The sequence below is a fragment of the Martes martes genome (genome assembly GCF_963455335.1).
Source record: "Martes martes genome assembly, chromosome: 16".
In the NCBI taxonomy this organism is placed as follows: domain Eukaryota; kingdom Metazoa; phylum Chordata; class Mammalia; order Carnivora; family Mustelidae; genus Martes; species Martes martes.
This window is the reverse complement of record NC_137904.1, coordinates 21,989,162-22,015,903: the sequence shown is the minus strand read 5'-3', so window position 1 is coordinate 22,015,903 and position 26,742 is coordinate 21,989,162. Positions and strand designations below refer to the sequence as shown.

The window sequence follows — 26,742 nt, the reverse complement described above, 5'->3', positions numbered from 1 at the left end:
TGCTAAAAATTTTTATTAGGCATTTGGATTGAATTTTATCACATTTTCTCAACATCTATTACTATGGTAAATTACAATGATAGATTTTTCTAAAGCAAAACCACGCTTTACTAGAATAAACGTCTTGGTCTTGATGTATTTATTCTTCTGTATGTGCAGCTGGGTTTTGTTTGCTATTTTTTTGTTGTGGCAAAATATACATAACATAAAATTTCTCATTTAACCATTTATAGGTGTGGCATTGGGTACATTCACATTGTGCAATCATCACCACTCTCCAGCACTTTTTAAGTTGTAATATGGAGTCTCCTAGGGATCCCCACGATCCTTTCATGAGGTCTGCAAAGTCAGACTGTTTTCATAATAACAAGACTTTATTTGTTTTTACTGTTGTCTTTCTCACAAGTGTACAGTGGGGTTTTCCAGAGGCTGCATTACAAATGAATTGCAACAAATTGAACACAGCAAATTTGAGCAATCTTCTGTTAAAAAGATGCACCAAAATATAAAACATGCTACTCCTCTTACTAAATGTATTTGTAAAGTACATTTATTTTAATAAGAATGTTGTTAGCATGAATGAATTATAGTTGTTTTTCAGTGACTTAATAATAAAATTTTGTGGGCGCCTGGGTGGCTCAGTGGGTTAAAGCCTTTGCCTTCAGCTTGGGTCGTGATCACAGGGTCCTGGAATCAAGCCCCACATCAGGCTCTCTGCTCAGTGGGGAGCCTGCTTCCCTCTCTCTCTCTCTCTGTGCCTGCCTCTCTGCCTACTTGTGGTCTCTGTCAAATAAATAAATCTTAAAAAAAATTTTAAAAAAATTTGTTTTAATATCTAATATGGTAAATATTGATAAGATGACCCATATAAACAAAAGTCCTTTTAAAAGGTCTTGAGACCAAACTATTTAAGAATCTCTGCCTCAGTTAACAGAGAAAATATGTTCCCTTTAAACTGCAAAGTGATCTATTGCATTTTGTCCTTAACTATTCAGATTTCTACTTTTCAGCTAATGTTGGCCATTTGTATTTTCTGAAATAATCACTCATTTTTTTCCCCTAGGATTCAAATCATATTTGTAGAGAATTTCTGTAGTAGTTAAAATGTTTTCTAAAAATCGCTGAATTTGTAATTCTGTCTCGTTTTTATTCCTGAAGTTTGTTTTCTCTCCTTTTTCTTGGTCAGACCTGACAAAAGTTTGCCTAGATCACTTACTACCTTTTTGAAGAATCAACTTTTTGATTACTGGTCATTTACTCTTTTAGTTTTCTAGCATATTACTTTTTTCTTTGTTATTACCTTATAATCTTCTTTTTTTTTTTTTTTTTTAATTTTATTTCTGAGTAACCTCTACACCCAGCATGCGGCTTGAACTTAAAACCCGAGATCAAGAGTTAACACTCTCTACTGACTGAGCCAGCCCTAGGTCCCCTTGTAACCTTTCTTTATTCTTAATTTGTTTTCTTTTAAATTCTTTGACTGAAAAGTCTTTTTTTCTTTCCTAAGAAACTTGTTAAGGGCTATAAATGTTTCTACAGTCCTGCGTTGCATGTCACAAGCTTTGTTTTTTTAGTGACCTCATTTTTTTCTTTTTTAAGATTTTATTTATTTAATTTGACAGACAGAGATCACAATTAGGCAGAGAGGCAGGCAGAGAGAGAGGAAGGGAAGCAGGCTCCCCACTCAGCAGAGAGCCGGATGCGGGGCTGGATCCCAGCACCCTGGGATCATGACCTGAGCCGAAGGCGGAGGCCTTAACCCACTGAGCCACCCAGGCGCCCTGACCTCACTTTTTTTAAAAAAGTAGTTCACACACACAAAAAATAATTTTAAAAAAGTAGTTCATAACTTTTATTTTGAACCTCTTTAATGCAAGAATCATTTAGAATTTATTGGTTTCTTTGCTGTTGGTTACTTCATGCTGCTACTTTGTCTTATACTTGCATAAGTATATTCTCAAGTAATTCTTTTGGAGTGTATCTGTGGGTAATAATTGAATCCTTGCAGACCTGCATATGTCTTTGTTTTGCCTTCACACTTGAAAGATAGTTTGGGGAACGCCTAGGTGGCTCAGTCGGTTAAGCCGCTGCCTTCGACTCAGGTCATAATACCAGGGTCCTGGGATCAAGGATCAAGTCCCGCTTCTCTCTCTACCTCTGCCTGCTGCTCTGCCTGCTTGTGCACGCTCTCTCTCTTTCTCTGATAAATAAATAAATAAAATCGGGGCGCCTGGGTGGCTCAGTGGGTTAAAGCCTCTGCCTTCGGCTCAGGTCATGATCTCAGGGTCCTGGGATCGAGCCCCTCATCGGGCTCTCTGCTCAGTGAGGAGCCTGCTTCCCTTCCTCTCTCTCTCTCTGCCTGCCTCTCTGCCTACTTGTGATCTCTGTCAGATGAATAAAATCTTTAAAATAAATAAATAAATAAATAAATAAATCTTTTTTTTTTTTAAGATAGTTTGGTTACATATAGAAACTTTAAAGTATCATACTTTATTTTTATATCCACTCTTTGCAAATAGAAGTGTGTGGTATCTATCTAATTCTTTGTGAGTAATCCGCTTTCTCGATTTCCTTTCTCATATGTTTTAGGATTTTTCTCTTTATTTATCCTTGGTATTCTAAAATTTTACCAGGCTTACTCAAGTTTCTGTGTTCACCCTTTCCAACTAAGGGCAGAAATGAAATCTCTGTGATTTGCCTTTTCCAAAAAAGGTAGTATATAGAGATCTACCCATATTGCTGCTTTTAATGCAAAAACTGCAGTTAATCTGTCTTCTGTCTTTTCCTATTTTCTCTCCCTTACCTCAGAATTTGTAGCACCCTGGGAACTGTTCCCACCTTTTCTAGCATTCAGTCTCTGTGGGCAGTTTGGTTTCTTCCCTTATATCTTCCTCAGGTTTCCAGTACATTAAAAGTACGCCTTCTTGTTTTCTGGCATAATTGTGGATTTCCTGTCATTTTGAGGGTTTGGATTAGGAGGGGAAGAAGCAGGAGGAGGAGGCTGCAGCATGTATTAATTTGCCACCTTAAACCAGAAGCTTTGCATTGTTTTCCTAGCTTAAGATCTTGGGCAGATTGTTTAATCTCTCAGTTTCAGTGCCACATTTATAATATGGTCTACTAAAAGTTTATTTTAAGGATTAGAGGGAGCATACCTCAAATACCTAGTACAGTGTGGGGCATGGAGTAGCTGTGTAATAAATAGTACCTGTATTGCTATGATATTAAATGCCTACTATAGTGCTTGGCACAGAATGGAAGTGTAATGAATGGTGCCCAGATTGCTACAGTGAAACTGTTGACAGTCATCATTTTGGTAGCCTGCCTTTTTAATAGAATCTTGATCTTCATGTTGGGTTGTGGCCATTGGGTAAGGGCCATTGTATTAGAAAAAAATTCCATTAAGAAGGTAGTAATAACCATAGTTATATTTTTGAATTATTTTGTTTGATTGTATGCAATCTTATTGTACCTTTTTTACTCATTTTTTAACAGTTTCTAATTAGAAGATAATAAAAGCTTTACTCCCAAATATGCTGTTCAATAACAAAATTAGCTTTTTATTTTTCTGAAACCATACCCATCTTCCTCATCTGTTGGCAGGCTTTGCTATTGCCTATTCCAACTTTACCATTAAAAAAATCATTTAAAATTTATTTTCCTTTATTTTCATGTTGTGTTTCAGTGTGTATAGTGAGACAAAAAGTAATAATCCTCCATCTCATTCTTGGATTTATCAAAAGCTGAAAATAAAATAGATCAGATCACTTTCTGGAACAAAATTACTTTATTAGTTTAGTAATAATTTGAGGTTACTTTAAAGATAAGAAGCAGCTTTTGGGAGAAGATTCATTTCCTGCCTTTGGGCTTTATCTGCAAGAACTACATCTTCAGTGTCAAGAGATTGTGTATTTATAACTGAACTCTAATAAAGTCTGTACTGGGGATGCTGCACACCTGACTTGGTCATTGTGATTATATATTAGGTGCCAAACTGTTGCTTGTCTTTAAAAAAAAATTGCCAAGTGTATTTCATTAAAATCTGCCTGTGTGGGGACAACAAGACCTTGACTTTTTTTTTTATTTTTTTAAGATTTTATTTATTTGACAGAGACACAGCGAGAGAGGGAACACAAGCAGGGGGAGTGGGAGAGGGAGAAGCAGGCTTCCTGCTGAGCAGGGAGCCGATGCCAGGCTGGATCCCAGGATCCTGGGATCATGACCCCAGCCGAAGGCAGATGCTTAATGACTGAGCCACCCAGGCGCCCCACAACCTTGACTTGATCATAGGTGTGCTAGTTATTACCAACATAGTTAATGATGTCCCTTTGGAAAATAAGTTTGTGTTTCTAAGTGGAATGAATTGTAGTTTTCCTTTTATTAGTGAGTCAGGCAATAATAGGAAGAGGTCATTAATTATAGTAAATATGCTTTCACTAAATCTTATAAAATGTTTTCTTCAACTCTTTGATGCAGCATTGGATATTAAAAACCATGTTCTGAGTTTGTTTTCCTTAAATCTGTATCTTGCACAGTGTTAAAGAACTATACCTTTTTCTATGAGCAGTCTAAAATTACTCTCCTTTAAACACTCCTCTTATGCTTCTCCCACTTCTTGCTATGTCTTTTCGTCATAGAGAAATTGTCATACAAAACAGAAGATTATTTCAGAACTGCATCTTTCATATTTTTATGTTTGTGTGTGTTTGTCTTTCTGGAACTGAGACATCTCTTTGGCAATGGAAAGAACTGTTACTTATGCAGTAAACTTTTTAAACATGCAGGGAATTGTTAGTCATAGTCCTCATTTCGGGGTACAATTACATTATCAGCCTGACAAGGCTCTTTTTTATTAGTTTTCCTCTTCATCCCTAATCCCCTCTCCATTCCCCTTTAAACATACCCTGATTTGATAGGTATGCTTGAGGATGTGTCCTTTTATATTGTGTTGTTTTGAGTATGTTTTATATATGTAAATACCATTGTATTACAGATCTTTTTAAGTCAACACTGCATTTCAGTGTGTATACCTAGTTCATTCTAACTACAGTATATATATCTATATATATAGATATATATATATCTATATATCTCAACTTTATCTGATCCTATTCCCTTAAGAAATAAACATTTAAATTACCCTCTGTTCCTCCTACCACAACAATACTGTAAAGAAAAAAACATTCTCATATCTGTCCCACGAAAGAGTTTCTTTGGGGAATATATCCAGGAGTGAGATTTCTGAATTGGGGAGTATATAAATAAATTTTTCACTAAGGAAGAAGATTAGGATTAGAGAGAGCATGGCAAATTGTTTTCTGGAATACATATACCAGTTTACATTCAATTTCATTTTGTTGGTGGTCATTGTTTCTCTATTTACTCAACAACACCTTATAGTTTTTCCAATTCTTAGTTGTTTATTTTGTACTTTATTGATTATTATGAAGCTGACTTATCTCTTCAAGTGTTTGTTAGGCATTCCTTATTCTTCAGGTTTCTCATTCATGTCCACTGACCACTTCTCTGTTGTATTTCCTGTTTCTATTTTTTATGATTTGTAAGAGTTCCTTATATATTTTAGATATTAATCCCTTGTTGGCTTTAGACATAAGTCTGTTACTTTTTTTGTGTCCTTATGGTGAATACTGCTAATAATTCACCAAAATCTATTCTTACCTTTACAGACAGTTTAAGCTGGGCACATAGCTGCTCAATTAGGGATTACATTTTTTAACTTTATCATTAGCTAATTGAGGCCATGTGACTAATTTTGTCAATCAGATATGGGCAAAAGTGTTATGTGCATTTCTACTTCAATAGCTCAAAAGAAAATTTTTTGATGTGGGCTTCTTTTTTTCCTTGTTATAAATTAGAAGATGGATAGGTTTGTTATTTTAGGCCATGACCTAACTTTCTCTATACCCTAGCAAATGGCAGAGCAACAAGCCAGAAAGAGCTTAGGTTTCTGAATGACCATGTGGACTAAACAGTGGTCTTGCCAAACTAAATTGCCTCATGAAACAGTTATTTAAGAGATATATAAACTTAAGTCCAATATTCGAGAGCTAACTTGTTATTAAGCTTAGAGTTGACTATAATGTGTCCTTTATGGAGCATAAATTCTCTCTTAAATGTAGTCAAATCAATTTCCCCCTATATAGTTTGTGCTTTAGAGGTCTTGTCTAAGTAGATATTCACGACTCTGAAGCTATTCTCCAAGATATTCTCCTCTCTACTATTGGCTTTGTAATACCTTTTATATATAGGTCATGTTGAGTCCACCTTTATACATGTTGTGAGGTAGGGATCCAACATTATTTTTCTTAGAATGGCACAGGTGTTTGCCAGTACCATCTGTAAATAATGCATGCTTTTCCTTCTGATTTATTGGCCATTTTTATCATGTCAAGTTACCATATATTCATGAATCTGCTGCTAAGCTCTCTTGTTTATTGTTTGTTGCTATGGCAGTTACACAGTTTTTTATTATTATGTCTTAGTAGTAAATCATACTATCTAGTAGGGTGAGTCCCTTTATACTTCTCTTTAAACTTGATTCAATTATTTTTAGACGTTTATTCTTACATAGACATTTTAGAATAAGTTCGTGAAATTTCTTGAAAACTAGAACAAAACTTTCCTGATTTATACTGGAACTGTCTTGGATTTATAGATTAATTTTTAAGGAACTACCTGTAAATGTAGTATAGTTCTTCATTCATTTAGACTCTTTTGTGAGGTGATTTTTCACCCATTAATGTTCTCTGCCTTATCTTCAAGTTAATTCCTAGATATTCCATATAACTATTTTGAGTGGTACTTTATTTTCCATATGACTATTCTGGTACAGAGCAACGCTATTGATTTTTTTAAGTTGATTTCTTGTATCTGGCAGTCTTTCTAAACTCATTTATGATGATAATTTGTCTACACCATCTGCTTCATCTCTTCTAATCCTTATTCCTTGGTTTCTTCCCCCTTCCCCCCATTTTATTATATTAGCCATATCCTCCAGTAATATGTTGAACAAAGCCTCAATGGGCATCTTTTCTTATCTGTATCTTAAATGGAATGATTCTGAAGGTTTCCATTAAGTTTGATGTATATTAGCTTTTAGTATATAGACTTTATCAAGTTAAGGAATTTTTCCTTCTGTTCATAGTTTACTGGCAATTTTTTAATAAATCATTAAAACTATCAGATGCCTTTTCTGAATCTATTGAAATAGTCATTTTCTCCTGTAGTCCATAATGTGATTACATTGATAGACTTTCAAATATTAAACCATTCTTGAATTTCTTTTTTTTTTTTCCTTAAAGATTTTTAAAATTTATTTGACAGAGAGAGAGACAGTGAGAGAGGGAACACAAGCAGAGAGAATGGGAGAGGGAGAAGCAGGCTTCCCACCAAGCGGGGAGCCCGATTCGGGACTCGATCCCAGGACCCTGGGATCATAACCTGAGCCCAAGGCGCCACCCAGGCGCCCCCATTCTTGAATTTTTTGTGTTAATTGTTTTTGAACAGTATGTGTTATTTTTAATATACTAACAGATTCAATTCACTAATTCGCCATTTAGGATTTTCAGACGTCTGTTTCATAAATGAAATGGGCTTTAGTTATTATCTGAAAATTTTAATTTATGGGGGTGCAGATTTTAATTTATGGGGGTGACATTGACATGGAGAGAATGCATTGAAAGATTATTACTGTTCACAAGAGAAGGGAGCATGCTGTTCCACTCAAGGACATGGGAAGTACCAGATGTAGTCAGGAAGCAAAAGCAAGAGCAAGGGGTAAGGCAAGGAAGGGGGAAACACTAGAATTGGCTAGTTCGAATAATGTTGGCAGGCTCTGGACTTACGGAGGTGATCTCCAGTCGCTAATATCTGACCTTTAGTGCTTAGGGCAGAGGAATAATGCCTCCTAAAGTATAACAGCCAGGTAAAGGAGATAGTTCGGAGTTTGGGCTCTTCAGTTTACATAGGAAAAATACATTCTTGGACTAACCTTTGCTATCTCTCAGGAATTGGCCAACCCTGGGAGAGGTAGTTTCTCCCTAGTCAGCGAGATCACAAATGCCAGAGCATCAAGAATACAGGAAATAAGAACGTACAGTTAATGTAATTGGCTTTCTGGTGGATGGATGCCAAATAGACAAAAATTCTAAGAAAACACAAACAGCTATCTGTTCTTTTCTTATTATTATCTAGTTTTGAAATCAAAATGATGTCAGCCATATAAAGCATTTTAGGTATTTCTCTTTGTATTCTATTATCTGTAACAAATTGTAGAAAACGAATTATTTGCTCCTTGAAAATTTTAGGAGAATTCAGCTTGTATAACTATCAGGGTTTATGGCTGTTTGGGAGAGGATGTCTTTGTGGTTATTGGTCTGTACAGATTTTTTTTTTTTAAGATTTTATTTAAGTATTTATGACCTTTTGTAATGTAATATTGTAAACGTAAATATTACAGTATTTTTTTTTAAGATTTTATTTATTTATTTATTTGTCAGAGAGAGAGCGAGCGAGCGCGCACACAGGCAGACACAGTGGCAGAGGGAGAAGCAGGCTCCCTGCGGAGCAAGGAGCCCGATGCGGGACTCGATCCCAGGACGCTGGGATCATGACCTGAGCCGAAGGCAGCCACTTAACCAACTGAGCCACCCAGGCGTCCCAATATTATAGTATTATGATAGTACTTTTAAATCTCATCTATCATCACCTGTATCTCTTCACTTTTCTTGATGATCTTGCCAGAAGTTTGTCTGTCTTATTAACTTTTCAGAGAATCAGCATTTGATTTTATTCATCTTTCCATTTTATCTCTACTCTGTTTGATTTCTGCCCATATCTTTGTTTCCTTTGTTCTTTTGAGTTATTCTACAGATACTTTTTCAACTTGAGTTGAACTTTGATATTTCTTATATAAGCACATAAATCTATAGTTTTTTTTAATATTGTTTTAGTTGTCTTACAAATTTTGTTACATAGTATTTTTATTGGTGTACTTGTCTAATTATCCTGTTATTTCCTTTATAATTTCTTCTTTGACCTGAGGATTTAGAACTATGGTTTTTGAGTTTCTAGACATATGGGTGGAGGTTGGTTTTTGTTTCCTTATTTGTTTGTTTTTGGTTGCTTTTGTTGTTGTTACAGATATCTGGTTTTATTGTTAAAACCGAAGAACATGGTGTTTGCTTTGTGGCCAGCACATAGTTTTTGCTTCTTATGTCTTCGAAAAGCATGTTTATTTTTCACAGTATGTGAGTTGTCTATATATTTGTTAGTTTGAACTTACTTGTATTTTCTGTAATTAATCTTTTCCTGATCTGTTAGTTTCAGAGAAGAGTAAGTTAAAATTGCTATCTAAAATTGTTGATGCCCTTATAAAATTGTTGTTGTTTTGTATGTATGTGTTTGTAACATTATTGCAAAGAAATTCACATGCCATAAAATGCAATGGTTTTTAATATGTTCACAGAGTTGTGCAGTCATTATTATTACCTAATTTTAGAACAGTCTTTTTAAAAAAGCCCAGAAAGACACTTGTGCCCATTAGCAGTCACTCCCCTTTCTCCATTTCCCCAAACCCTGGGAACTACTTACTGACTTTCTGTCTCTTACTCAGTGGGTTTCAAGTAAGTGGAATCATATAATATGTGGCCTTTTGTAGTCACAAAACATGGCTTCTTTCACATAGCATAATGCTTTCAGGTTCATCTGTGTTGTAGCCTTTATCAATACTTTATTCCTACTTATGGCCAAATGATACTCTATTGTATGGATATACATTCCATATTTCATTTATCCATTCATCTTGATGGGCATTTGGGTTGTTTCCACTTTTTGGTTATTAAGAATAATGCTGCTATGAACATTCATGTATAGGCTTTTGTATAGACATGTTTTCATTTTTCTTGAGTATATACCTAGGAATGGAACTGCTGGGTTTTATGTGGCTCTGTGTTTACCTTTTGAAGTACTACCAGACTATTTTCCAAAGTTGCTATGCCATTTTACAGTTCCACCAGCAACATTTAAGGATTCTGGTTTCTCCATGTCTCATCAACACTTATTATTTTTTATTTTAGTCATTCTGCTGGGTGTGAAATGACATCTCATTGTGGTTTTGATTTGTATTTCTCTAATGGCTTAATGATACTGAGCATCTTCTCAAGTGCCTGTTGGCCATTTATATATCTTCGGAGAAATGTCTATCCAAGTTTGCAAGTCCATTGTTCATTTTTAAATTGGTTTTAGTCTTTATTGTTGAATTGTAAGAATTACTTATTCAGGATACAAATCCCTTACCATATATATGATTTCCAAATATTTTCTTCTGTTCAGTGGGTTTTCACTTTCTTGATGCTGTCCTCTGAAATAGTTATTTTAAATTTTGTTGAAATGTAATTTGTGCCTTTTTGCAATTGTTGCTTATACTCTTGGTTTCGTATGTCACAAATTTTGTCATGTAGTATGTAACCGTGGTCACAAAGATTTATTCCTATGTTTTCTAAGTTTTGTAGTTTTAGTGCTTACTTTTAGATTATGATCCATTTGAGTTTTTTCTATATGGTGTGAGGTAAGTACCTAACTTCATTCTTTTGCATGTAGGTATCTAGTTGTTCCAGCACTATTTATTGAAAAGACTGTTCTTTCCCCTGTTGATTTGTCTTGGTGTTTTATTCATTGTAAAAACATAAATGTTTATGTTTTCCAGTTCTTAATCTGTTTTTCCTTCAGTATATAATACAATACCCCACTTCTTCTTTATATATATTTTTTTAAGATTTTATTTATTTATTTGACAGAGAGAAATCACAAGTAGGCAGAGAGAGCAGAGAGCCTGATGCGGGACTCGATCCCAGGACCCTGAGTTCATGACCTGAGCCGAAGGCAGAGGCTTAACCCACTGAGCCACCCAGGCGCCCCTTTATATTTGTTTTTGCTTTCTATTTTGTGCCTTTTTTTTTAAACTTTCTAATTACTGTGAAGCTCTTGGTTCACAGTGGTCCTTCGTATTTCCCAGCCACTTATTTTCAGCATTTCTGTACCTTTTTGGACTTTGGCTATCCCTATTGATCTCCTATTCCTACATCTTTTTTCTTTTAATTTTTCTATTTATTTTTTTGACAGAAATCACAATTAGGCAGAGAGGCAGGCAGAGACGGGGAAGCAGGCTCCCTGCGGAGCAGACAGCCTGGTGTGGGCCTCTATCCCAGGACCCTGAGACCATGACCTGAGCCGAAGGCAGAGGCTTAACCCACTGAGCCACCCAGGCACCCATTCCTACATCTTTTTAGATCAGTGAGTTTAACTCATTTACATGTATGTATTGGAACATTGTATTAGAATTTTTCTGTCACGTTATTTTATATTTTTTATTTACCATACTTCTTTGCTTTTTTCCTTTTCCCATTTAATAGATTGAATTTTCGTTTTGGGTTTGTTTTTTTTTTTTTTCCCAGTTTGAAAGCTCCACATTTTGCTCTGTTTTAGTTAGAATTTTGGTCATTGTATGGTAACAGGTGGTAACTACACTTACCAGGGTGAGTATAGTGTAACATACAGAATTGTTGAATCACTGTTCTGTACCTAAAACTAAAACAACATTCTGTGTCAACTGTTCTTCAATAATAAAAAATTTTTTTAAAAAGAAAAAAAATTTTGGTCATTGCCCAGATAAGTCCAGACTTTCATTTATGGTTTTTTTTTTTAAAGTATTTTTATCTACATCACCATCCTCCCTTTAGCAAGTACTGTGGCAAACTTTGCCCTCCTTTTCTCATCACTATATTTATATCACCTAGCAGGTGAGGTGTTGGCAAACTATGGCCTATATGCCAGCAACCTGTTTTTAAGTAAAATTTTATTGGAACATGCTAAGATCTGTGCTGTCTGATAGAGCACCCACCAGTTGTAGAGAATTTTAAATTTAAGCTTAAAATTTAAAAGTTCCTCAGTCACACTAGCCACATTCATGTTATCCATAGCCACATTTCCCTAGATTTTTGGCTCTAGATTGTTTTGGTTATATGTTTTGTTCCTTTTTGAAGGTAATAGTAAGTTTTACTAAATAATTTGTTCACTTTTTTTTTTTTAAGATTTTATTTATTTGACAGAGCACAAACATTGCAAGGGGGGGTTGGGGAGAAGCGGACTCCCCACTGAGCAGGGAGCCCGATGCTAAACTCAGTCCTAGGACTTTGGGATCATGACCTGAGCCAAGGGCAGACGCTTAACCAAGTGAGCCACCCAGGTGCCTGTATTTATTCACTTTCATGTATCTTTTATAACATCATTCTTGTTGGGAATGATTCCTTTAATGAGTATTTTCAAAGAGGGCCTTTAATGTAGGAAATATTCTAAGACTTTGTGTGCTTAAGATAGCTTTACTTTTGATGATAGTTTATCTGGATATAAACTTTTTGGTTCAAAATTCTGTCAACATTTTAAAATTACTCTGCATAGTAATTTTAAGAATTACTTTAAATCTTGTGTTTCTAATGAGGTATCTGATGTCATTTTTATCTTATTCCTTTCTAGGTAAACTACTCTTCTTGTTAGAAGCTCTTAGAATTTTTTTTGTCTTTGATTCTCTTAAATTTTATTGTATCAGGGTGTTGTTTATGTATATGTGTGTGTTTTATTTATCCTCTGGCACTCATAAGCTGTTCAATTTGACATTTTTTTAATTCTAGAAAATTCTCATTCATATACTTCTGGGAGTCAGTTTAATTTATACATCTTCTGTATCTTATGTTTTTACAAAGTTAATAATCTATCATGTCTTTGTACCTTTAAAAAATCTTTCTTATCCCTTCCTCTTAATGTTTCAGAAGTGTTTCTTAGCCTAATAATTCCAACTCACTAAAACATTTTTCAGCTATACCCATTAATCCATTCACCCATCTCTTGATATTTTCATTTTAACTGTTTTCTATATACATTATTGCAGATTGTTTCTTTTTTAAATTAAATCTCAAATCACCTTTATTTATTTATGTATTTATTATGTTTTTAAAGATTTTATTTATTCGACCGAGAATGAGAGAGCATAAGCAGGAGGAGCAGCAGGCAGAGGGAAGGGGAGAAGCAGACTCCCCACCGGGCAGAGACCTCTACACAGGACAGATCCCAAGATGCTGGGATCATGACCCGAGCCTAAGGCAGATGCTTAACCGACTGAGCCACCCAGGCGCCCCTCAGATGGTTTCTTTTTTTTTTTTTTTTAATTTTTTTTATTTTAATAAACATATAATGTATTTTTATCCCCAGGGGTACAGGTCTGTGAATCGCCAGGTTTACACATTTCACAGCACTCATCATAGCACATACCCTCCCCAAGATGGTTTCTTTTTTAAAAATGATTTCTACTTCATATTAACCCACATCCTCTCATATCTGAGGATGTGTATTATGGTCATATAAAATTTATAGTCTGACTAGCTCATTAACTTTTTTTTTTTAATGTATATACAGTTTTTTTATTGTTTTAATGTTTTTAAAAATTTTTATTTAAATTCAATTAACATATAACATATTTGCTTTTAATCTTTAAAAAGATTTTAATAGTTCTTATACTTCAGTGCTTGCTTGCTTGATCGATGGATTGATTTTTTTCCATGAACACATTTTCCATTGAGATATTTAGCCACATTAAGTTAGCTGGTACTGTGTTTGAAAGGAGTGGTCAGGTTGTCTGGAGAAAGGAAGAAGAACCCCAGAGCAGAGAGCCTACGATATTTTGGATCATAGGATATCTGGACTTCCCAGTTGCATCATCCATCAAGAAACCCTTCCTATTAACTCCATCAGAGATTTGCTCTTTATTGAGACCAAGCTTCCGTGGAATATTGTTCAGCGAACAGAGAGAACATCGGGGTTGCCAACCCACCTAAACGGGAGTGCTGCTCTGAGATTACCTCAGAGCAATTGTGCTTTTTTGCCCAAGGTGATTGGAGAGAGACATTTTGGAAAAGCTCACCATCATCCAGCCCCCCAGTGTGTGCCATATACTGTTCACCTCTGGGTTGCTACTCTTCCCTCCCTCTGTCCAGACAAGCCAGCATTTGTTTCCTGAGAGATTTTTCACAGCTTTTTTGTTTGTTTCTTATATCCAACCTCTCACTTGTAGAACAATTTCAAGGGGAGCTTGTCTTAATATCTTATCAAGAATGTAACCCGAGTACAAATAATTTAAAAAATTATGCACATTCGGCTTTTGATTGGATGAGATTTTTTTTTTGGCCACAAATTAATTTTTCCAACCATCTCTATTAATTTAAGTTTTTACTAGTTGTTTTCCATTTAAGGATCACATATGCTCTTGACAGTGGGAAAGGAACAAAGGGAGGTCCTGGGCAATGGAAGGAAACTGGTCTAGAAATAATTTGTTTTCATTTGTTTATTTATTAGAGAGAGAGACAGTACAAGCAGGGGGACCAGCAGCCAGAGGTAGAGGAACCTGAGCGGGGAGCCTGATGTAGGGTTCGATCCCAGGACCCTGAGATCACAACTTGAGCCAAAGATCGAAGCTTAACCGACTGAGCCACCACCTAGGCGCCCCGGTCTAGGAATATTAAGTGTTAATTCAGAAAAAGAATAATGTAGATTTCAGTGTACATTTTTTTTTTTGGATGGTTTTCTTGTTCAGAACTTTTAAGTATCATTATTTAAGAATCTGATATGTAGAAGACATTGTACTGGGCACTACTGATAGAAGTTTGAATAAGATAAGATCTCTGCTTTCAAGGAGCTCTTTTCAATACTTTATGAAAGTGAATTTATATATAATTCAGGTTAAAACTAAAATATCTTCACTTCTGAGAGAAGTTAAAATTTCAGAAGCTACTAAGGGTGTTTTGTTGGAATTAAGGACAGTTCTCTTTGAGCAACCAGGGATAAAAGCCAGATGGAACAGCCCACCTTACTTTGAGAAGAATTTTTTTGTGGGCTCCTTTTCCTGTGCACAGCTTTTGTTCGTTCTGCAGTCTATTTGACTATGACCTGTTTTTGGCTACACATTCTCTAGCTTCATATGATGTGGGCTACCCTGCTTTCTGCTCTTAAAATCAGCCTCGTATCTTAGTGTTTTTATGCATTCCAGGAATGATTTGCTTTGTATACTTGGACCATGTTCTTTAGCTTGTCTCTGTCAGTCTGTTCATCTGTTGCATAATAATTTGCCTCTGCTACTAGATTCCTGTCTCTGAATTTGCTCTGTACCTGTCCTTATATGTGGTTGGTTTGACATATTTTGGCTCTTGGCTTTAATTTCTAAATATGCCCTTTTGTTCTTCCTGAGGTGATTCATTGAGACTGTGTTGCAACTGATTTTCTAAAACACTGGTCAGCCCTGTCACTGGTTCAAATCCTCTCTTCTTCCACTTCAAATTTTTGAGTTGTAATAGCCATAGCTCATTTTATTTTTAAATTGTTATTATTACATAGATTTTTATTTAAAATTACCCACCACAGATAAAAAGAGTCTACAGTTTTCTGTGTATGGCCTGATGTTATTTTACTTTTTAAAAACACCTTTATTGAGGTATAATTGATGTTATACGTGCACTTATTTACAATATACAGTTTGCTAAATTTTGACATAAGTATATACCATGAACTATCACTGCGATAAAGATAACATGTCCATCACACTGCAAAATTTCTTTATGTCCCTTTGTAGTTCTCTTGCCCCTTCCGATCCCCTCTACAACCCCTAGGCAACTACTGATCTAATTTCTACAACTGTAGTTTTCATTTTGAGGAATTTATATAAATGGAATCGTGCAATATATACTGTGGTTGAGAGGTGTGGGTGGCTTCTTTCAGCATAATTACTTTGAGATTAATTCACACTGTGTTTCAGTAGTCCACTCTTTCTAGTTGCTGAGTAGTATTCTGTTGTATAAGTATACCACAGTTCATCTGTTCACCTATTGTTTGGATTGTTTCCAGTTTTTGGCTGTTAAAAGTAAAATGGCTGTGAACATTTGTGTACAGGCTATACTTTCATTTCTCTTGGATGAATACTTAGGCATGGAATGGCTGGGTTGCATGGTAGGTGTATATTTAACTCTAAGAAACTGCTAAATTCTTTTCCAAAGTTGGTGCACCATTTTACATTTCCACTACTGATATATGAGAGTCCTAGTGGCTCTAAGTCCTTTGTATGGCTATGTTGTCATTTTACTTTTTAATAAAACATTTTATTCTTTTCAAGTTCTGCAACTTGTGTTTACATTTAAATGTTTATTAATGCCTAGAATGTGTTTTGGTGTTTGCTAAAAGGAATGAGGTACAGTGAGAAGTCAGTTTTAATATTTCGTTCAAAAGACAGTTGTTTCTGCATCATTTTATTAACTAGTCTATCATATTTCTATGGATTTAAAACTTGCCTTCCTGAGGAATTGTTTCAGGTGAATACATTTTTAGGTTCTTTGCCTATTCTTCAAAACCTAAATGTTTAGATATTAGAAAAAAATGTACAATATCAGAGAGTTCTCCACTTACTTTAAGGAAGTGAAATTATGAGGCTCATGTTCTATATATGAGATTAATTGAGTTCTCAATGGAGAATTATTGTTAGAAGACTTCAAAAATGTACATTCATACCTTTTGGATAAGTATGATTTTTTTTGTCCAGTTTGTAATCATTCTAAAAACACAGCTCTGGGGGCACCTGGGCGCCTCAATGGGTTAAAGCCTCTGCCTTCGGCTCGGGTCATGGTCCCAGGGTCCTGGAATCGAGCCCTGCATCAGGCTCTCCGCTCAGCGGGGGGCCTGCTTCCTCCTCTCTCTCTGCCTGCCTCTCTGCCTACTTGTGATCTCTGTCTGTCAAATAAATAAATAAATCCAATAAATAAATAACTCTTTAAAAAAATAAATAAAACCACAGCTCTGGGTGAAATGATCTCTGCAGGACATGTATGATTCTACCTCTGATTACTATTTCTGCAGTCTCCTAGCTTAGAAACTTTAATATCATGTTTGGTCCTGTTTTCTGCATTCCTTCAGTCCATCTGCTTCCAAGTTCTGTTTCTTTTAGAGCATCACCTAGTTTATCCCATTTATCCATTCCCATGTGCCATAGTCTTAAAACCTCAGTGCCCTTTGTCTAATTCCCTGTTATCCATATTACATTGATTCCAGATCATTTTTCTAAATGACTTTTTTATTAAGTTTAAAAAAGTTAATTCTTTTTTGTCTTCACATCACATTTAGGGTTCTATTTTACATAATGTAGTCTGAGTCCAGTTTTAGCTTTTAGCACCCACACAGAAGTCATTTGCTTTAATCATATTGATCTCTTCCTTCTTGCCATGTTTATGTCATTGTTGTTGTTTTTTTTTTTAAGACTCCATTTATTTTGAGAGAGAGTGCATGAGTCGGGGAAGGGGAAGAGGAAGAGAGAATCCCAAGCAGACTGCGCACAGAGCCCAAGCCCTGTGTGGGGCTCGATCCCATGACCTCGGGTGGCCCAGCTGAAATCAAGAGTCAGATGCTGAGCCACCTAGGTGCCCCTATGTCATTGTATTTCTTTATCGGGTTTCCTTTGTATAATACAACTTTTTTTCCTATGTTACCTTTCTTTCTAAATTTAGCTTGGATTTTCTTCCTCCATAGATACTTCTTTGACTCTCTCAGACCATGATTTCCCCTCTGAATCCCTGCAGTAACTGTCTCCATTCACTCTGTTTGATCCATGTCCACTTCCTTGGACATGTTAGCCATGCCCTTGTCGATTCTCTGTGCCTGAAAAAGTGTTCTCTATATCTCATTGTGACTTGTTTTCTTAACTGTTTGCAGGTCCTGGTGCAAATGACACTTTCTCATTGAGACCTTCCTTAGGTGTCTTATTTTAAATTCAGTCTTCTCCTTAGTCTCTGTATCTTTCCTTGATTGTTTTTTTGCATAGAGTGCAATACATCTGATGTATATTTTACTTGTCTGTTTTTGTTCCCTTATAAGTTCATTGAGGGCAAAGGTTTTTGTTTATTGTTTTTTGGCCAGTACCTTGAATAGTGTATTGCACATGGCATATGCCCAGTGAGTACATAAGTGAATGAATAATTGCTTTAAGTTGGTGTTAATTGTTCTTTAGTTAAATAAAGGCATTAGTTTAATTTGTTTAGTTCTTTGAAGGTTGGCATGGAGTGACCTGGCAACATTAAGTACTAACTGACTGAAGGTGTAGAATTAGAAACTTTGACCACACAAAGGCAGATGGCACTTTATATTCTACAGCCGGTCAAGATACTAAGCATAATTAACTTTCAGTTCTGAGTAGGATCTTAAAGTTACTTAACAAATTTGTTACTTAGTAAATTAGAATAATTTCTGGTTACTTAATTATAGTAACCTCCTGGGTATATAAAAAATACATATTCCTTTAGACCATTTAGAAAATATAGAAAAGGAGCACCTGGGTGGCTCAGATGGTGGAGTGTCTGCCTTCGGCTCAGGTCGTGATCCCAGGGTGCTGACTGAGCCCTGCATCGGGGCTCCCTGCTTGGTGGGTAGACTGCTTGCTTCTTCCTCTCCTGCTGCTGCTGCTCCTGCTTGTGCTCTTTTGCTCTCTCTGTCAAATAAATAAAATCTTAGAAAAAAATACAGAAAAGTATGGACTATGTAAAATGTAATGGAAATTTATACACTGTAGGTGGGAGTGGAAATTAGACCACTTTGGAGAACAGTTTGTCAGTATTTAGTAAAGTTAAAGATCGATGTTCTACAACATAGCAGTTCTCCTAAATGGTTACACCTGTGTATCAGGACATAGGGACAATGTTTATAGCTGCTTTCTTTGGGGAAAAAAGAAAAGGAAATAACCCAAATAAATATTCATTAGCGGGAGTATGTATAAAAGTTCAGATCATGCAAAATTAATGTCATTTAGAGACATACAATAAGGGAGGTAAACTATTCCTCCATCATCACAGAGTCTCTGGCTGGGAGTGACATAAGACAAAATAACAGGAGAAAAGCAAAGCTCATTTTATATTTCTGTGGGAGCCCTTGCTAGAGCAATGAAGACCCAAAGAAGTGACTAGACCTAAGTGCTTATATACTAGGTTGAAGAGCAGAAATTATGGGAAAGTAAAATATATGTGTAGACTAAGGAAGATAGTTATTTTAACAAGGTATGTTTTGATTTCTCTTGGCCTTGACTCCCTATGTTCAGTGATAAGTTTGTTTCTTCCTTCTGGTATCGGGAAGGCACCTTTCACATGGGAATTTTCAAGTGTCTTCAGTTCAAAATAATCAGTATGCCCATGGAGCATATTTTGGGGTGGCCATGTCCGGAAGTCCTTTAATACATATGTAGCAAAACTAACAAAAAGCAAGGAAAGATTATATAAACAAAATTTAGGGTGGAAAGGGTGGAAGATGAGACTTAGGGACGGATATATATTGACTTCATCTCTATTGATAATGTTCCGTTTCTTAGCCTGAGTAATGAATTCACAGGTACTGTGTTATTTTTTTTTTACCCTTTTTGTAGATAATTTTTCATAATAATTTTTAAAGGTAGTGGTAATGTCATGTGTAGGGAAAGTTGACAGGCTGTAGGAGGTTTACAAAGAGAGGAGACCTGAATATAGTTGGTAGAGAAAAAAGAGAGACTTGATTAGTAAAAAAGGAGATTTGGTAAATACCATTAGGACCCAGTTACAGTTGGAAGCTAAGAAATAATATTTTCCAGGAGTGTTTAGCTGCCTACTATAAACAGCAGGTGGTTGCATGGATTCAGGACTCATGTTTATCAAATAGGTATAAAAGATGGGCAATGGGGGTTTAGATTATTGGCAAGAGTAGTTGAAGGTTCACTGCTTTAAAGATTAATTAAAAAATAGGGGCGCCTGGATGCCTTAGTGGGGTAAAGCCTCTGCCTTTGGCTCGGGTCATGATCCCAGGGTCCTGGGATAGAGCCCCACATTGGGCTCTCTGGTTGGCGGGGAGCCTGCTTCCCCCTCTCTCTCTTTGCCCGCCTCTCTGCCTACTTGTGATCTCTCTCTCTGTCAAATAATTTTTTTAAATTAATAAATAATAGAAAAATCAAGGTATTAGTGGCATCTGTAAGAGCAAAGAAAAGATAGTGGAAATAAATGAGCAAGAGAGCTATATATTCTATTGAAGTCAGAAGCATTGTAAGTTGCACTGTTATTTTTGCATCATTAACAAAACACCACCAATTAAACTATAATATTCTTACAAGTTAGAATTCTAATTATATATTTACTATACAGTATTGAAAGTTCTTTTAGACTTAATAGTATATAAATTTTTACCTTTGGTTACTCTTACACATATATTAAAAAGCAAAATGTGAATAAAAATAATTAGTTAAGGGTTCCTAAAACTTTTTCAAATCTGGAGGTTTTTTGTTTGTTTGTTTGTTTTCTTGATTTTAGTGAATTCTCACTCATTTTGTTCAGATTTTCCAAGGAATGCATATGAAAGAGTCATGATCAATCAGTCTTTTTTGAACTTATTTCTTCACTCAGATTCATTGATAACTGTATTTTTCTAAATTTGTCATTCTTTCTGACGTCAAGCTTAAGAATGTTTGGAGGGTATTTGTAGGGAATGAACTAGGAATGTTAAGTAGTAAGCCAAAGTGGGACTCCAAAGTAAATTATCTCTATGTAATTGCATAATTTTAAGAAATGTTATGTTACCAACACTTGATGATATTCGTTCTGCAGTTTTGGTGCTGATGCTGTTTTAGTATTTACACACATGCAGGTAGAACCAACTACTAAGAATACCTCTTGGTCAACAGTGGTTCGATGATGCCTGCTGATTATAAAGTGTATCCTAATTTCATCAATATAAGTATATGAAATAATGTACATCTTCTATACAGTGAAATTTGGTGGGAAAGTAGTGGTTGTTGTTGGGTTGGTTGTCCAGATTTATAGTTTCAGAGCTGGAGCAGTCACAGATAATGACAAGGGTGACAGTGATAGGGTAGCTACTTGGAGAGGAAACCTGAGGAAACCTGGACCTGAGGAAAACAATGTCAGGTCAGTGTGTTGTACGGATTATCTTTGATGATGATGGCATGATATAAAGCAGAGAGGAAAACTGAGATCAAGGAGTCAGAGATAGTAGTAAAGGATTCATAAATTGAGAATAAAAAGGGATAAAGGTAACAGTTACATATAAAGCATGAACTTAAAAGGAGTAGAGCTTTTACTTTTACCCACAGTGTATGACACTAGAATCAGGAGGAGACACAGTGTCTTCCTAATGTGAAGTATGCAAGCCATGAGCAGCCTCAGAAGAAAGGGTATCTTTGGGGAAGAGCCAGTTGCAGTCAAGGAAATAAAGGTTCATCAAAGAGGATGAGAATCCAGGGATTATAGAGGACATCATGGGAAAGTTTTAATCAAGGTCAAAGACACAAGAAGCAGTGTGGCCATAGTATGAGAGGGGATGATTAGTAGTGAACATGGACTAACATGGGTATAGCATTGAAGTTTGCCCATACCATTAAATGTTGTTGAAAACAGGCTTTTAAATGGCTGCAGAACTTTCTGTGGAAGGGTATACAGCTTACTTAACTGATCTTCTGATGTTGAAAGGTTGCTTCAAGTTTTTCACTAATGTGAATGGATATCCCATTATGTAATACGGTGACTATAATAGCTCCTAAATCTTTCTGTATATCTTTTTTTAAAAAATCTATACAACAAACTCCTGAAAGTGGAATAATTACTGGTTCAAAAGAAACAGATATTTTTTCAGGCTTTTCATACATTTTGCCAAATTGGAACCGTTTCACACTTTCACAACATGGGAGTGTGTACTCATTCCCTTGCCAGTATTGGATGATATAACTTTAAAAATCTGTACCAATTTGATGATAAAAGTTAATATTTTCATTTTCATCTCCTTAGTTATTGGTAAGATTGAATATTTTTTCATATAGTTAATGGTCATTTATATTTTCTAAATTTTTCTGTTTATAGCCATGTCCATTTTTTCATTCTGAGCTTATCTAATAAAAATTTTGTGTATTTTTGGCAGCTTTTAAACAAGCTTTATACTTAAATGAGAATCATGTGAATGTAGACAAACAAAGCTCATAATAGAGACTGCTGAGTTGTAGGACCTTTAGTAAATGATCTGTTGCTAAGTTAAGAAAAATAATAAAGAACAGGAAGTTTTCATTTCTGGGTTCTCAGAGCAAAACCAAAAATTATAGCCATAAGCCATTTGAGAAAGGACTGATTCTTTAACTGTTTTTTCTTTAGTTGAGAACTGTTTTGGATAAGTGGATAAGGTAAATGTCTTATTTAATAAAGAAGGCTATATATGATTTTTTAAAAATTTGTGACTTATTAGTTATGGGAAAAGATTGATATCTGCAAAAAAATATTCAGAACCCTTTTCTGAATTTTTATTTTTTAAAAAAATTTTGTTTCATTTTGTAAAAAAATTTTGTGACTAAAGAAAGGTAATTCAGTAATATAAATTAATGGTCCAGTATCTTATTTCTTTCCTGGTGTCATTAAACTATATTCCATGTACTAGTAAAGGAGCTCTAGTAATACATATAAAGCTATTTCTCTTCTAGTAGTTATAAAAAGCCCAGGAGTCAACCCATCTAAACATGCGTAGTGATGTAAGAAATGCAAAATCATGTGGTTTCTCTTGCATTTATCTGAACTAATTGTGAAGGTTTTAAAAACCATTTCCCTTTTAATTAGATCATGTCTGTCCAACTGCATCCCAATAAAACATTAGATTGATTAAATATTTCTTTTTTCTTTTTTTTTTTTAAGATTTTATTTATTTGTAAGAGAGTGTAGGACGAGAGAGAGCACAAGTCAGTGGTTGGGGTAGAGGGAGAGGGAGAAGCAGACCCCCCACTGATGCAGGGCTCCATCCCAGGACCCTGGGATCATGACCTGAGCCGAAAGCAGCCTTTTAATCCAACTGAGCCACCCAGGTACCCAGTTAAATAATTCTTATTCTCTACACAAAACAAACTACCAGGGGAGGTAGTAAAGACTAGGAATAGCCAGTCACGGTGTTTTTCCTACTTCTGCAGTTTATATACTTGATAACCATGTGGGGGGGGGGGGAATTGTTATATATTATTAGTATCTCTAAAATGAACCTGGCATTTATCTCCTCATGTTGATTTCTTATTTGGAAATTAAGCTAAAAGAAACCTACCAACTCTTAGATTAGACATAAAAAACTAAGATGTTGATCAGATATGGCTCTGTTCCCACTTTCAGTGCTGTACACATAGTAGGCCCTCAGAACATGTTTGTTGAATCAAGTTGAAATATTTGCAAGGAACTACTACTTCAGGTTTTATAAAAGGTTATTTCCCTGAGGTTTTTGGTACAAAACCTATTTTGAAAGATTCGTGTGGTACAATAGCAGTTCTTGCACTTTTAGGACAGTTGGAATGTTTACATAAGAGCCAATTTATAACTTGAATTATGTTTTCTTTAAGATATAGGCCCGGGTCACCTGGGTGGCTGGCTATTGATTTTGGCTCAGGTCATGATATCAGGGTGGTGAGATCAAGTTCCTGGTAGGGCTTTGCACTGGGTGTAGAGCCTACTTGAGGTCTTAAGAGTCTTTCCCTCTCCTCCCTCTGCCCTTCCCTGCTACACTCGACCTTGCTCTCTCACACTCTCTCTTAAAAAAAAAAAAAAAAGGGGGTAAAGGCCCTTACAGGGAGTAATTTTTCTCTTCCTACATTTGAAACTAATGATAATTTGTAGTTTTATTAGAAGGCACTATTAATAAATACTCCCTTCTATTATTTTGTGAACAACTGGTCTTCAAACATAAAATTAGAATAATTGCAGGTTTGCTAATTTTTAAACCTTTTTTTTTATTTTTTTAATTTTTTTTCTTTGAGATTTTTATTATTTATTTATTTGACAGACAGAGATCACAAGTAGGCAGAGAGGCAGGCAGAGAGAGAGAGAGGAGGAAGCAGGCTCCCTGCCGAGCAGAGAACCGATGCGGGACTCGATCCCAGGATCCCGGGATCATGACCTGAGCTGAAGGCAGAGGCTTTAACCCACTGAGCCACCCAGGCTCCCCTTTAAACCATTTTTTAATTAAATTTTTTATTTTTTATCAACATATATTATTAGCCCTAGGGGTACAGTTCTGTGAATCGCCAGGTTTACACACTTCACAGCACTCACCATAGCACATAACCTTCCCCATTGTGCATAACCCAACCACCCTCTCCCTACCCGCCTCCACCCAGCAACCCTCAGTTTGTTTTGTGAGATTAAGAATCTGTTATGGTTCGTCTCCCTCCCAATCCAATTTTGTTTCATTTTTTCCTTCCCTACCCCCCAAACCCCCCACTTTGCCTCTCAACTTCCTCATATCAGGGAGATCATATGATAATTGTCTTTCTCTGGTTGACGTATTTTGCTCAGCATAATACTCTCTAGTTCCATCCACATCGTTGCAAATGGCAAGATTTCATTTCTTTTGATGGCTGCATAGTATTCCATTGTATATACCACATCTTCTTTATCCATTCATCTGTTGGTGGACATCTAGGTTCTTTCCATAGTTTGGCTCTTGTGGACATTGCTGCTATAAACATTCGGATGCACATGCCCCTTCAGATCACTACATTTGTATCTTTAGGGTAAATACCCAGTAGTGCAATTGCTGGGTCGTAGGGTAGCTCTATTTTCAACTTTTTGAGGAACCTCCATGCTGTTTTCCAGAGTGGCTGCAGCAGCTTGCATTCCCACCAACAATGTAGGAGGCTTCCCCTTTCTCCTCATCCTTGCCAGCATATGTCATTTCCTGACTTGTTAATTGTAACCATTCTGACTGGCGTGAGGTGGTATCTCATTGTGGTTTAGATTTGTATTTCCCTGATGCTGAGTGAGGTGGAGCACTTTTTCATGTGTCTGTTGGCCATCTGGATGTCTTCTTTGCAGAAATGTCTGTTCATGTCCTCTGCCCATTTCTTGATTGGATTATTTGTTCTTTGGGTTTTGAGTTTGATAAGTTCCTTATAGATTTTGGATACTAGCCCTTTATCTGATACGTCATTTGCAAATATCTTCTCCCATTCTGTAGGTTGTCTTTGGTTTTGTTGACTGTTTTGTTTTGTTGACTGTTTCCTTTGCTGTGCAAAAGCTTTTGATCTTGATGAAGTCCCAACAGTTCATTTTTGCCCATGCTTCTCTTGCCCTTGGCGATGTTTCTAGGAAGAATTTGCTGCATCTGGTCGAAGAGGTTGCTGCCTGTGTTCTCCTCAAGGATTTTGATGGATTCCTTTCTCACATTGAGGTCCTTCATTTTGAGTCTGTTTTCGTGTGTGGTGTAAGGAAACGGTCCAGTTTCATTTTTCTGCATGTGGCTGTCCACAATTTTCCCAACACCATTTGTTAAAGAGACTCTCTTTTCCATTGTACATTCTTTCCTGCTTTGTTGAAGATTAGTTGACCATAGAGTTGAGGGTCTATTTCTGGGCTCTCTATTCTGTTCCACTGATCTATGTGTCTGTTTTTGAGCCAGTACCATACTGTCTTGATGGTGACAGCTTTGTACTAGAGTTTGAAGTCTGGAATGGTGATGCCGCCAACTTTGGCTTTCTTTTTTAACATTCCTCTGACTATTTAAGGTCTTTTCTGGTTCCATATAAATTTTAGGATTATTTGTTCCATTTCTTTGAAAAAAATGGATGGTATTTTGATAGGGATTGCATTAAACGTGTAGATTGCTTTAGGTAGCATAGACATTTTCACAATATTTGTTCTTCCAATCCATGAGCATGGAATATTTTTCCATTCTTTTGTGTTTCCTCAGTTTCTTTCATGAGTACTTTATAGTTTTCTGAGTACAGGTTCTTTGCCTCTTTGGTTAGGTTTATTCCTAGGTATCTTATGGTTTGGGGTGCAATTGTAAATGGGATTGACTCCTTAATTTCCCTTTCTTCTGTCTTGTTGTTGGTGTGAAGAAATGCAACTGATTGCTGTGCATTGATTTTATATCCTGACACTTTACTGAATTCCTGTACAAGTTCTAGCAGTTTTGGAGTGGGGTCTTTTGGGTTTTCCACATAAAGTATCATATCATCTACAAAGAGTGAGAGTTTGACTTCTTCTTTGCCAATTTGGATGCCTTTAATTTCTTTTTGTTGTCTGATTGCTGAGGCTTGGACTTCTAGTACTATGTTGAATAGCAGTGGTGATAATGGACGTCCCTGCAGTGTTTCTGACCTTAGGCGGAAAAGCTCTCAGTTTTTCTCCATTAAGAATGATATTCGCGGTGGGTTTTTTAATAGATGGCTTTGATGATATTGAGGTATGTACCCTCTGTCCCTACACTCTGAAGAGTTTTGATCAAGAAAGGATGTCATACTTTGTCAGATGCTTTTTCAGCATCTCTTGAGAGTATCATACGGTTCTTGTTCTTTCTTTTATTAATGTATTGTATCACATTAATTGATTTGCGGATGTTGAACCAACTTTGCAGCCCTGGAATAAATCCCAGTTGGTCATGGTGAATAATCCTTTTAATGTACTGTTGGATCCTATTGGCTAGCATTTTTGTGAGAATTTTCGCATCAGTGTTTATCAAGGATATTGGTCTGTAATTCTCTTTTATGATGGGGTCTTTTTCTGGTTTTGGAATCAAGGTAATGCTGGCCTCATAAAATGAGTTTGGAAGTGTTCCTTTCATTTCTATTTTTTGGAACAGTTTCGGGAGAACAGG

At 36.0% G+C, this 26,742-nt stretch overlaps 1 protein-coding gene across 3 annotated transcripts in view; it reads left to right on the top strand.

Moving 5' to 3' along the window:
• Nucleotides 1-26,742, top strand: part of NSRP1 (nuclear speckle splicing regulatory protein 1) — a 57,354-nt gene that overhangs the window by 16,131 nt on the left and 14,481 nt on the right. The window contains exon 1 of one of the 3 annotated variants that reach the window (XM_080826153.1): nt 11,143-11,313. The exons of the other annotated variants lie outside the window; for them this stretch is intronic. The gene's annotated coding sequence lies outside the window, so the exon portion shown is untranslated. Of the gene's footprint in view, nt 1-11,142; nt 11,314-26,742 lie in introns of those variants that run through there. 3 annotated transcript variants of the gene reach the window in all.